Source organism: Podarcis erhardii (genome assembly GCF_964252035.2).
Source record: "Podarcis erhardii genome assembly, chromosome: 11".
Taxonomy (NCBI): domain Eukaryota; kingdom Metazoa; phylum Chordata; class Lepidosauria; order Squamata; family Lacertidae; genus Podarcis; species Podarcis erhardii.
Window position 1 is genome coordinate 37,561,934 of NC_138501.1, and position 13,740 is coordinate 37,575,673.

At 41.6% G+C, this 13,740-nt stretch overlaps 2 long non-coding RNA genes across 2 annotated transcripts; one reads left to right on the plus strand and one right to left on the minus strand.

Annotated features, from left to right (window-relative positions):
* Positions 1 to 3,274: 3,274 nt before the first annotated feature.
* Positions 3,275 to 9,039, plus strand: LOC309352886. Its single transcript, XR_014161446.1, has 3 exons — positions 3,275 to 3,383; positions 8,333 to 8,390; positions 8,940 to 9,039. It is a non-coding gene; the product is annotated as an uncharacterized lncRNA (long non-coding RNA).
* An 89-nt stretch (positions 9,040 to 9,128) lies between these two features.
* LOC309352890 lies at positions 9,129 to 11,754 on the minus strand. Its single transcript, XR_014161450.1, has 3 exons — positions 11,681 to 11,754; positions 9,915 to 9,976; positions 9,129 to 9,236 (listed from the first exon to the last, which is right to left on the minus strand). It is a non-coding gene; the product is annotated as an uncharacterized lncRNA (long non-coding RNA).
* Positions 11,755 to 13,740: the final 1,986 nt, after the last annotated feature.

Here is a 13,740-nt window from a genome sequence, read left to right on the forward strand (position 1 = left end):
GACTTGTAATCTGGTGAACCGGGTTTGATTCCCTGCTCCTCCACATGCAGCTGCTGGGTGACCTTGGGCTAGTCACACTTCTCTGAAGTCTCTCAGCCCCACTCACCTCACAGAGTGTTTGTTGTTGGGGAGGAAGGGAAAGGAGAATGTTAGCAGCTTTGAGACTCCTTTGGGTAGTGATAAAGCGGGATATCAAATCCAAACTCTTCTTCTTCTTCTTAGAAAATTTTCCCTTACAAAGCAATTAAAGGCTGTCCAAACCAGCCTGGAGGTGGTAAGGAGCATGAAAGCCATTCCTATGACTAGCATGTCACTTTGATTCTGATAAATCCAGTTATAATTGGGCTCCTGAATCTGGGGAGAATCTGTCTATTTTGGTTCTATCCATATCTCATTTTTCCAATCTTAACTTTTGTGTCGGTTTGTGATTTCCTTCCACTGAAAAAAAAGTTTGTCAGGATTTTAGTATATGTTCCTCCTAATCTGCACATTTTTGTATGAATTCTTGCCTAATATTTGTTGAATTCTATTTTCATTAATATATACATTTTATGTACTTTCCCTGCAATATACACAGTTTTGCACACCATATCCTTCTGAACAACTGCATCACAAAGTTAAGAAATGTGCAAATTTCAAAGGACAGCTATGTTTCAGTTTGTATATTGTTACAGGAAGTGAACGTTATTTCTCCCTCAACTTTATCCAGCCCCTCATGTAGCCCATCATCTAACTATTTGCATGCCTCTTTTGGTGTGACAAGAATAGTGCATTCCTCAGACCTTTGATTGTCTCAAAAACTATTGCTTCTTGACTATTATTATTATTATTAATTCAACTTATACACTACCCTATTCCCAGAGGTCTCAGGGAGGTTCACAACAAGACCACAACATATAAAATCAAACCAAAAGCAATAATCCAAAAACTCCCCCCTCAGTGCTTCTGCTATGTGAGCATGGCCTTCTATAATTTACGGTGCAGAGAAAAGCTCCCTGACAACTGGTTTCAATCTTTTCCTCCTTTTGCCTTGCCATCTGCATCTAGTTGAAAGCCTTTCTGCAAGGTAACATTTATGTGTGCAAGCTGAGCTTGTCTTCTTAGCCCATAACTTTCGACCCACCATGATGGCATCTCGCCATCTTTTCCCCCTGTGATAATGGAAAGTTCTTATCTATCTGTGTTTCATCCATGGATAACCAAAAGCATGCCAATGGAGAGAGAGAGAAGGAGTAAGCCGAGCTACTTTGAAGCTATGTTATGTGGCTGGGATAGATTAGGGCTTTGCGGTATCTGGTCTTTGCATGACTACATGGTGGAAAAGACACAAACAGCAGGCAAAACCAGAACAAGAAAGATACTCTTCAACTGCCCTTGAGATGCAAAGCATCCAAATGGTAGGAACAAGCATAGCTTGCTTATGTGGCAGACAGTATGGTGATAGTGCTCATCTGATCTCCCAGCAGTGGACTTCCAGCTGTTTACCCTAGAAGTGGGTGGGGTGAGGCAGCAGGGAGGCCAATGCTATGTAAACACACCAGCAAGAGTGCTGTCGTAGTTTTGACAGTGTGTTTGCCAAACTCCCCATAGCCTCATTCCTCCGGCTTTCCTTTTTGGTAAGCATCAGTGACTCAACCTGCAGGAGGTCAATGGAGTGCTACCATCCCACCACGCCATCTGCTATTGGTAGCAATAATGTGCAAACTTAGGAGCATGCTCAATGGATCCTAACTTTTAAGTAAGCTTGCATAGGTGAGATGGTATATTACAGATCTTTCTTTCTTGAATTTATTTATTTATTTGGTTTTTCAAATTAGAAGTTTACAATCACATATCCAACATACAACATACAAACAAGATTCCAAAGAATCTCTTGGACTTCCCTCCTCCCCTTTGTGGGTCCTATCGTTAATCATTTCCTCCTGCATCTTTTATGATAATACAAATCTTTTACATATCCATTATGCCCACAATTCACCATTAAACTACAAGTGTTATTCCAATCCTACTAACAATTTTAGCTGTATACACTGGTTTTTGAGATAAATTTTCCCCATTCCTTAAATTTTGGACTTCCTGATTTCTGATTCTTCCAGTCATTTTAGCCATTTGGCATAATCTATCAATTTAATCTGCCATTCTTCTCTGGTAGGGACTTTATCTTCTTCCCATCTCTGGGCCAATAACATCCACGCAGCTGTGGTAACATACATACCGTATTTTTCGCCCTATAGGACGCACCGTCCCATAAGGCGCACCTAGTTTTTTGGGGGGGAAACAAAGGGGAAAAAATTTCACAGTGGAGAGCTGTGCGAAGCCTGGACTCGCTGAGCTCAGCGCACCCAGCCTTCAGCATGCAGGCAACTCTCCGTAAGCCACGGGAGCCGGGCACCGACCCCTCTCGCTCTCCAGGCTTCAGCGAAAGCCTGCAATCGCCCCATAGGACGCACACACATTTCCCCTTCATTTTTGGAGGGGAAAAAGTGCGTCTTATAGGGTGAAAAATACGGTAAATCGTCTTTTCTGCTCCCTTGGGATTTCGGCACCTAGAATTCCTAAAAGAAAGACTTCTGGTTTTTCAGAAAAAGTTACGTTCAACATTCTTTTCAACTCATATATCATTTCCCAAAATTATTTTACTATCTTACATTTCACAGATCTTGTTTCTACTTTGGCTCAAGCCAAGGACACATGCAAACTGTTATAAAATGATGGACCAGAAGACAGGAGTGTAGAGCAAAGTTTATCTGACACTGTGTAATTCTGACTGCAACCAATCTTAACATGGCTGCTGTTCAAGGCCTCTCATTTCTGGTGGTGTTTTCCAAAACTGCTCTCCCCGCCCCACTGCACTCACTCATGGAACACTTGGTTCCCACTTGCTATTGTATTTCGGCATCTAAAGAAAATATTTCTCTTCAGAATCAAGAAAGTCTCTTCCAGCTTTGTGGTCAAGGTCTTTTTGGAAAGACATGGAGACAGTTTTGGTTTTCTCCTTTGTTTGTTTAAAAGGTTTTATGTAAGAGAGCCAGGTCTTTAATTTGAGGCCAAACAGCTTCTATAACATCGCTCTATTCACATGTAACTCTGGGGCTGGAGTTCAGTAGAGGAGGTTTTGCTTCAGGCGGCAGATTCTGGAGGCAGCAGAGAGCTGTAGCAACAAGAAGTTGGAAGGAGAGAGCTGTGTAGGTCATATGCCCTGCCCCCCCTATGCTAGCCTGCTGTTCTCAGGTGCAGAGGAAGACACTATTCTGTGCCCAGTGTTAGAGTAAGATTCATCTGCCAGTCTAGTCAGTTTTTGTACATGGAATTGGAGGGAAGCGCCATCTTTCACTTGCCCTCTGGAAGCAAAATGCCTTGAGTGATTCTCTAGCAACTCTCAGGTATGAAGCATAGCTGTCAAGTGTCCCTTATTCCAGCGCCATGTCCCGCTGCTGTCCCTTATTGATGGATGTCCCTTAAATGTCCCTTAAATGGTGTCCCTTAAATTTCAAAGGAAGCAGCTCCTCTCCCTCCCTCCCTGCCGGCCAGGGAGGAGGGAGGCTCCAACTGTGTTGCTCGGCTACGTTGCTCACCCAATAAGAAGTCTAAGAACGACTGGGGGGGTGGAGCTTGCATGCCTTGTGTGTGGCTGGTTAATGCAAGCTGAGGGGGTTTTTGAATGCTGGACGCCATTTTGTTGCACGTGCTGCTGCAAAATTTGCAGTGCAAAGCCAGGCCGGGGAGCCATCTTAAGTTGAGGCTGCATAGGCCTTGTGGTGCATGTGATTCAGATTCTATTCAGTTGAACCTCTGGTTACAAAATTGGTTGGACAATGTTCTCGAAGCTACCCAGCATGAGTTTGACCAGACTGCAGGAGGACAGGAAGACTGGAGTGCCTGGAACAGGTGAGGCTGCAGGTCCCTTATTTTCAAGGCTGCTGGTCCCTTGTTTCAAATCTGTAAGTTGACAGCTATGGTATGAAGTTCAGCATTTGCTCTTGTGCATTATTATTTTTTTTACCTCAGAAAGAGTGAATAGTGTACTTCAGGGCTGCAGCAGGTTTTTTTTACCTCAGAAAGAGTGAATAGTGTACTTCAGGGCTGCAGCAGTTTTTTACCTCAGAAAGAGCGAACAGTGTGCTACAGAGCTGCAGCATAATTGTTTCCTAGAATGCTGTTTGAGAGGGAAGAGGATTGGTACCTGACATCACTTTTTTTTGGGGGGGGGGTGAGGGTTAATAAAAGAAACCTGCCTCGGCCATAGCAAATGTCTGTTTTCCCTGAACCATCATAAAAAGTTTTTTGGGGGAGGGTGGCAGCTCTTCAGAAATTGTGCCCCCTGTTTCTCAGTGGACTGAAACAACCTGCTCCAAATTCAGTCCAAATATTTGTTTCAGTCACATTCTTCCCCCCCCCCCTTTTTTTGTTTTTTATTGAAATTTCCACAAAAAAACAAAAGACATACAACAGAGGAAAAATAAACAAACAAAAATAAAAAAGAAAACACTCTTATTAATCAATTATAAGTATCATCCACTCATTTACACAACGTTAACACACGTCTTGACTTCCCTCCTATCCTGTTGCGGTTTTCTTACATATTTTCTTCTCCTGCAGTTTCTAACTCTGTGATTTACGCATAGCAAGGTTTATGTTAGGCCTACTGTAGTTTTTAATTTGTTACAATTACTTTCAATGTACTTCACAAATTTACTCCATTCTTCAATAAACTTTGTTTCTTTTTGATGTCTAATTTTGTTTGTCATTCTTGCTAATTCTGCATATTCAAATAATTTTGTTTGCCAGTCCATAATTGTGGGAGTCTCTGCTGATTTCCAATTTTGAGCTATCAGTATCCTGGCTGCCGTTGTCGCATACTGAAATAAATTCTGGTCTTCTCTTTTAATTTCATCTCCGATTATTCCTAAGAGGAATGCCTCTGGTCTTTTTAAGAAGGTGTACCTAAAGATTTTTTTTAGTTCATTATATATGAGCTCCCAAATTTTTTTACTTTTGTCACACGCCCACCACATATTGTAAAAATCGCCTTCCTTCTGCTTACATCTCCAACACATTTTATTTCCACTTTTATACATTTTATCTAATTTTACCGGTGTAATGTACCAACGATACATCATTTTTTCCAAATTTTCTCTTAACGTGACACATACTGTAAATTTCATTCCTCTGTTCCATAACCTCTCCCACTTGTCATACTCTATGTTGTGTCCAATGTCCATGGCCCATTTTATCATTACCTCCTTTACCAATTCCTCTTTTGTGTCACATTCTAACAACAGATTATATATCTTTGCTAAGAGTTTAGTTTTCCCTTCTAACACTTCTATCTGATATCTAGATTTTTTCTCGTTCATCCCCAATTTTTTATCCTCATTCCAAAGTGCATTTATCTGATGATATTGCAGCCAACCTGTCAATCTATCTTTCAGTTCGTCATATGATTTAATCTTCCAACCTTGTGTTTCAGTCACATTCAAGACAATGCTATGCAGTTAGTGTATTAAAATCTGCTACCTGGAACAGCCGAGAGTGCCAGTTTGTAAATTCACCATTTTGTGATTATTAGTGAGAAGAAGCCCATGCCACTCACCTACCAGAACTGTAAAGTTCAGTGTGCCAATGAAGAAACCAAGCGGGTTTGCATCTGTTTCTGCCCAGTGAAAACATCTCTTTGCCTTGAGACTTTATCTCCCTCTTATATTACACATTTTAACATAATGACTAAATTTGCCACTTTTTTTGACATTCTTTCACATTTGCAGCAGGACAGGCATTTATAGTTTTGGCTGATGCCAGTTTTATAGGAGGCATGGAAACCTTTTTATGCCTGTACTTTTTGACAGTGCTAAATCTAAGGCTGGCAATCTTTTAGCTGTTATAAAATGCATTTTCATTGTAGGGAATTCATTTGCTTCTCTACTGCTGCCAGACTTTCTCAGTTGCTTTAGAACCACATCCCTGCATATATATTCTCTGTGCACTCCAGAGTGAAATCTGCCTCCCTCAGTAATCTGGCTCTGACTCTGCTTGACTTGATGCCACACATTATGCCAGAGTAGTCAATGTGGTGCTGCCCAGATGCTGTTGAACTACGACGACCATCATTTAAAAGATTATTGAGTTCATCATCTGTGGCCCTTCTTCGTGTGCCTCCTCCCCATGATGTGCGGGGGGGAGGGGGTGCAGTGACACAAGAATGGGCCTTTTCGGTAGTGGCTCCCATTTGTGGAATGCTCTCCCCACGGAGGTTCACTTGGCTCCTTCATTGTATATTTTTAGGCGCCCGGCAAAAATGTTATTCAGCCAGGCCTTTGGTTGATTAATATTCTATTGTTGTTGTTGTTCTTTAGTCGTTTAGTCGTGACTGACTCTTCGTGACCCCCTGGACCAGAGCACGCCAGGCACTCCTGTCTTCCACTGCCTCCTGCAGTTTGGTCAAACTCATGCTGGTAGCTTCGAGAACACTGTCCAACCATCTCGTCCTCTGTCGTCCCCTTCTCCTTGTGCCCTCCATCTTTCCCAACATCAGGGTCTTTTCCAGGGAGTCTTCTCTTTTCATGAGGTGGCCAGAGTACTGGAGCCTCAGCTTCAGGATCTGTCCTTCCAGTGAGCACTCAGGGCTGATTTCCTTAAGAATGGAGAGGTCTGATCTTCTTGCAGTCCATGGGACTCTCAAGAGTCTCCTCCAGCACCATAATTCAAAAGCATCAATTCATTGGCGATCAGCCTTCTTTATTGTCCAGCTCTCACTTCCATACCTCACTACTGGGAAAACCATAGCTTTAACTATATGGACCTTTCTTTCAGTAGCACCTTAAAGACCAACTGAGTTAGTTCTAGGTATGAGCTTTTGTGTGCATGCACACGAAAGCTCATACCTAGAACTAACTCAGTTGGTCTTTAAGGTGCTACTGGAAGGAATTTTTTTATTTTGTTTTGACCATGGCAGACCAACACGGCTACCTATCTGTAACTGGATATATGGACCTTTGTTGGCAAGGTGATTAATATTCTATAGCCTTTTAAATGTGTCTGTGGGAAGAAGGGGGGGGAATTGCTTTGCTGTTTTTGTTTTAATTATTTACTTGTGTTTTTATCTTGTATTTTATTCTGTGAACTGCCCTGATATATTGTGTTCAGGTAATTGCCTGGGTGAGGGGCCATTGGGAGAGAACAAAGGAAGGCTGATGGGCTATTAAGAAAACAAAGGAAAGGGGGCTCTGTGCTGGATAACAAATGGGTGGGGCTCCTTCTCCAGCTCTTAGATAGGTAGAAGGGCAAAGCTGGAGTTGAGGGCAGAGATTGCTGTGATGTGACCTGGAGGAAAAAAGTTGGAGGTTGGGAAGGCAGAGAGAGTGAGCGAGAGGCTAATTTCTGCTTGAATCCAAAGCTGTGGCTATGGGAGAAGCAGGACCTTCTTGGGGTGTTAATGCTGTGAAGCCCTCCATCACATGCTCAGGTTGTATATACGTGTAAATAAACCATAAAGACACCATAGTCTCCACTGTGCTTCATTTTCAAAAGGAAACCCTAACCCTAGGTAAGTGCCTCAAACCCCTGGAATCTTGCTCTGCTCAGAGATTGCAGTGGCATGGAACAGTACGTTGAATCCTATAAATGGGGAGATGGGTGTTGCATTATTTTTGTAGATGGTATAGCAGAGTGGTACAGTGTGCAACTTCCATTTTAATTCAACTTCCATTTCCACCTCCTTGTGGAAGAGCAATATTCCATTAGCGCTAGTCGTGATGGCTATATATTATCTCCAGTATCAGAAATATTATGCTTCTGACTATCAGTTGATGGAAAACAAGAATTGGACAGTGCTTTTGCTTGTGGATCTCCTGCAGGCATCTGGTTGGCCTCTGTGGGAACATAATGTGGGACTAGATGGGCCTTTGATCTGATCCAGCAGGACTCTTTTATGTTCTTTCACTTAACTTTTGTGATCAAAAGGGTGCTAGCATGGAAAGAACTCTGAAAAAGGGTGAATGAATTGCTCAGCTCATATATCTTTGATGCATGTGAAAATAAAACACCAACTTATTCTATTATCTATTTTGTCAAAGGGCGAGATCACAAAAGGAGCTTGCATTTCACTAACCTGCCAGTGTTGGGAAATACTATGCAAAATAGATAGGCAAAGTGTGTCATTAATAATGCTGTATTATCATGCCCATCTGTCTTTAGTTTTGGAACCAAAGTGCTGTGTTACAGCAGCTGCTTCCCATTTTTCTCTAATAATTACTGTGATTAGATGATTTAATGTGGTACTGCATTTAACATTCCTGGTAGTAACACTGACTCTGATATCTGCTTATAAATGTAGAATACTGAAGAGCAGAATAAGAAAGCATACAACAAAGGATCTATAAACTCACATTAACGTAAGTCTGGTTATGATAAAGAGGTGCACTTTTCCTGAATGTATATCTCCTCCCAATATGTAGTTTATCTTCAACTAAGATACTGGGTAGTCTTTATTGCAGAAAGCTGTAAAGCTTTCAAATTGCAGACTGGGGTGGTTCCAGATGGGCATTTGTTGTGGGATTGGTGCTGTTCATCAAAATGCCAGCCCAGGGAAAAACTGGTAAGTTAAAAAACAAACAAAAGCAAAGCCTGTTGCTAGTGAACCGTTTGTAATATCTCAAGTCAACAACATGTTTACAATATTATGCTCTTGTCTAGAAGCACCCCGTGTTGGCAAAAGCATCAGATTTAAGACAGTTGTTTAATTAAGACAGTTGCTAAGGCTGGAGTACATGTCATGTTAATTCTTGATGACTGCAATAAGTCCATAAGTCAATTCAAGCAACATTTCCAAATGGCTCTGAGTTGAAAGGCAGGACTATAGAGAAGGGCCAACGTAGATAATACTGAGCCAATGATTTGACACTGAACACAACCAATTAACCACGTCTTCTGTTCCATTCTAGGCCAAGTATCAGTCAGGTTCCATTGTGCGAAATTTTCTTTTGGAGTACACTGGAAATTGCTGCTACTTCCAATTCAGAAAACAGATGTTACATATGACAAATGTAACATTCTGAACTTTTGATATGGAAAATAAAGTTGCAGGATATGGTGCAGGCAGGACAACCATCCAGCCTGTTTTACCCAGATCTGGCCAGAATAGCAAGAGTTGATTTCACATGCCTTTGGAATGCTGCCAGACTGTTCAATGATATTCATGAATCATCCGTCTCACTAGCTGTCTGTTTCACTGTGCAAAGCTGAAATTAATTAGATAAAAGATGAATGTTTTAAAAGAAATTAACTGATTGTATCACACCCTTAATATATCTAATCACTTCATTTCAAATATCTTTTTATAGTATTTTCATACCACTCTTCTTGGAAAACTACTGGGGCTGCAGTGCCTTTATGCCATTTAGTGCTTAACAGCTCTAGGGTTCAGCTGGATCACACACACACCATTCTCTGTCTTCTATCCAGGCAACCAATAAGTATTATCAGAGTTCAAGGCAGGGCCAGTCCAATTCATTTTGGCACCTTAGGCAAACCACAAAATGGCACCTCCCTCCCTGCTAGGGAAGAAGGGGTGAGTGTAGATAATCAGAAACATCAGGAACAAATGGGAAATAAAAATCTACATTGGGTCTGCCACCCCTGTGGATCCTGCTGCCTGAGGCTGTCACTTCACCTTGCCTCTTGGGTGGGCTGGCCCCAAGTAAAGGACACATTCTAGCTAGGCAAACACACTCATGGAGATTATAAAGTAAGGCTATTAGGGGGTGACCTGGGGAGAGTCCCAAGGGACCACACTTAGCCCCTGGGCCCGAGGTCTTGCAATCCTGGGGGAAGTTTGCCCATAGCTACTCTGTTAAGAGCCTCACTCTCTCTCCCATGTTCATATCCTTATGTGTAAAATAGCAATAATATTCACTTACCTTGCAGGGCAGGGGCGGAATGATAGAGATAAGATCATAAGGCATTTCACACATCGGAAGTACTATAAAGAAATATACATAATGAAGTGTCAGTGGGGATGGGCAACAACCAGGGGAGGAAATTACAGCCCCAGTGAAAAGTTTATTTACATTTTTTTCTGTTTAATCAAGTACAGATCTCATATTATGCATGCTCAGGACTCCTTTGGGAGCAGTTCCAGCTAAGGTTCATTGGAAAAGGGGGAGTGTATTGTAGCAAAAGATAATATAATCAGGCTTAGACTCACTGAAGAAGAACTGTAAAAGTTTGGAGAAATGGCAAGCCGTAAGTCAGGGCAGCTGGCTTCATAAAAAGCAGCAGCTATTCATCCACCCTTGCCCTAAGAAGCAACTGAGTTATTTCAGTATGACTCGTAAAATAAATACAAATGTACCAGACACACAGTATTATTCCTAATTTAAAAATGGCACAATGCATAAATAAAAAGTAGCTATTTCAGACTGGGCTTTCTCCTACCCCCACTTTCCTTCCTTTTTTTAAAAAAGAAAATCTTTTGTTGGTTTAACCATACGCTAGAATTATTGGACAGGAGAAATTGGAAAGAATGTTCTGGATCTATGTCTGATTAGTTAAAATAGAAGACTGGGTCACATAGACATACTCTTGGGATCCCAACAAGTTGCCCCTAAAAGCAGCTTTTTCCTGGTGTTCCAGCCCAAGACAGGGCTGGGAAAACCATCTTTCCAAATGAACGGCAATGCTTTGTTGGCACAGTTGTTCCTCTGCTTGAAATAAAGAAAAATACTTATGCCATGTAGATAATCCCATGTAATTATGCTACCATTCACTGTATGAGTTACATTCTTTGACCCTTGTGCAAATTCTGTTGGAGGAATGTTAAATGTTGGCAATCAAACTCAGTGTTGCCATGTTCCCAAAACTTATTGGCAACTGCAGCAGTTTTCTCTTCCTGCTATGCATATATGAGTGTAAATTGCATTTGAACTCCAGAATAAACCATGGTTCATTATACTGGAAATAAACCTAGGTAAGCCTAGGTCTTTCATCCTCCGCACTCTTCCTACCTACAATGTGGTCACACGGACTTTGGAATCTTTCACTTCTGCTTTTGATTAACTGTACCCTGTTGCCTTGTCTGAACCTGACAAGCTGTGGTTAATCATAACTATGGTTTGTTTGAAACAAACCTACTTCAAGTTTACACGAGGAAGGCTTGAATTCCTAGCTGCCTTGCTGAATATTTGTGACCAAGAAATACCCATGCAGTTCATCCCTAGATTATTCTTAGGTTGACTCTGCTTAATTTGGCATTCTCAAGGATCAGTATCTATAAACATTATCATGGGAACATTTTATTTACATTGTGTAAAAATGTGACCTCAGAATCACTGCAACCATCAGCCTTACTGATTTGAAGTGGCATTTCCCTGACAACAGTTTTCATGATAACCACTTGTTCAAAGTGCAGCCAAATGACGATGTCAGCATTCAACTATGTCCAATGCAGTAATGGAAAACTAACAATATAGGGGCTATATCTGTACTTATGAGAATGAGTCAGCACAAGCATCACCTTAGCGAAGTGTTTCTCAAACAGTGGGGCAGGACCCACCAATGGGCCTTGGGCCACTTTCAGTACCACAACCGTGCTGTCCCCTAGTCATACTATAGGATAGGCCAATGCCAACACCAGCAACTCCCGGCATAGTTAGTTAAGATGGCCTTTAGATCTATCATCAGCTACCTAGTTAAGAGCAACTGAAGTTGAAGGAGGAGGAGGACATTCAGAGCAGAGAGCAAGATGGGTGAACAGTTGGCCTGGAATTTACAGTTGTGATTAGAATTTACAGTTGTGGCGCCTGCCCTGTGGAACGCCCTCCCATCAGATGTCAAGGTAATAAACAACTATCTAACTTTTAGAAGACCTTTGAAGGCAGCCCTGTTTAGGGAAGTTTTTAATGTTTTATTTTATTTATTTTATTTTAAATATTTTGTTGGAAGCCACCCAGAGTGGCTCGGGAAACCCAGCCAGATGGGTGGGGTAATAATAATAATAATAGTAACAACAACAACAACAACAACAACAACAACAACAACAACAACAACAGCATATGCCCTACATAATGGTTAAGACAGTCTTGACATCTGTTCCTTCCTCCTAATAAGGAAGGGAAAACTCCTAGCAAGCAGGAGAGGATTACACCCATCCTTAGTTCTCTCTAAAATATAATTTGTAACATAATGCACACAATAGTTATTATACTTAACAATGTACAGACAGACATTGTTGCTGTCTGCCTTTAATTAGGGAATTTGTTTCCCCCTGAAGACTCACCAAAGCTTGAGTTTGAACATCTTCTGGAAATGATGTAAAGCATCATTCAGTCTGGTTTTCACTTTCTAGAGATAGGGAGTGTGTGTTATTGTGATTTTTATGACTGACATATTGTTACCCGCTGAAATATTTGGGTTGGGGTGGTATAACAGGTTGTAAATAAAATAAATGAATCATATAAAACATTAGTTCTCATATATCTATTTCAATTGACTGTTCTTTTAAAGCCAACAATTAAAATGTTCCTGGCTCCCATCCATTGTGGGAGGGTCCCTAGCAGAACTCTTCTGGCCTAAGCATATTCCAGAAAATTCTCACAGATACTGTTTTGAGGCATGTGAGAATTTGTTTGTTGCTATCTGTTTGTTCCTTGGTAATTGTTAAAGGGGCGTTTATCTCCTGTTCTCACCCATGTCCTTTCCTAAAATGAAAACAATCCACTTTCATTCTCCATCAATACAATTCTGTACATTTTGCACTAGTTAATATGTGAATGCTCAGCTGCAGCTTATTACACTTTTCCTTTTCCTTGGCACACAATTCTCTTTACAGTTCTTGTAGCTACAGCCGTCTCCAATTTTTCCTTCCATGCATATAATCTGAGGCTGGTTGCCATGGACCTGCATCTCAGGCCAAGCTTTGTTCTGGGAAGAAGCCACACCCTAAAATCTCTTCCTAAAACAGATTTTAGGACATTTACTTACCACTTGCTTCCCATGCTGACTGTTTCCCTCACTTATACAGTCATTAGGGTTGCAAGTTTTACTCATTTGAATCCTGTTTACTCAGCAGTAAATTAAATGCAGCTTATTCAAGAAGAAAAAAGAAAAAGTATGCACAGGACTGCAGGATGTCAAGGACTGGCAGGGCTCTGACAAGTGTGTGACAGGTTTGGGGGCTGGAGGCTGACCCAGGAGAGGGGCCAGCGATTTATGGGTTTTAGTGCCACTTGAGAGGCAGTAGACAGGGGGAAAGGGAAGGGTCTGAGCAATCAGAGACAAAGGTGGGTGAAATATACTCAGAGTCGCAAAGTGATTTCATGCTCTTTATTCAGCTCATAGTGGTGAGGAGGAATGAATGAATGTCCCCTCAAAGTATCTGCTTTATATACATTATTTACACAATGGGCTGCACATGATTGGCTAATTCCAGGATTCTACTGTAGGCCAATCAGGTTGTGGATTCACTTCTATCTGGAGCATGATTGGGTGGTTCCTGCTAACCAATCATACTGCTGCATTGTTCTAGGACCAATCAGACTGCTGCATTCTGAATCCTATTGTTCTAGGACCAATCAGACTGCTGCCTTTTGGAGCCTATTGTTCTAGGACCAATCAGACTGCTGCAGTTTGGATCCTATTCAACTCAGTACATAACACCCCTCCCCTCTAAGTTCCAGTCCTGCCCGGAAGGTCGCATTCATAGTCCTCAAGGTACGCCGGTGGCCTACGTGTGCGTTGCGGCCTGGG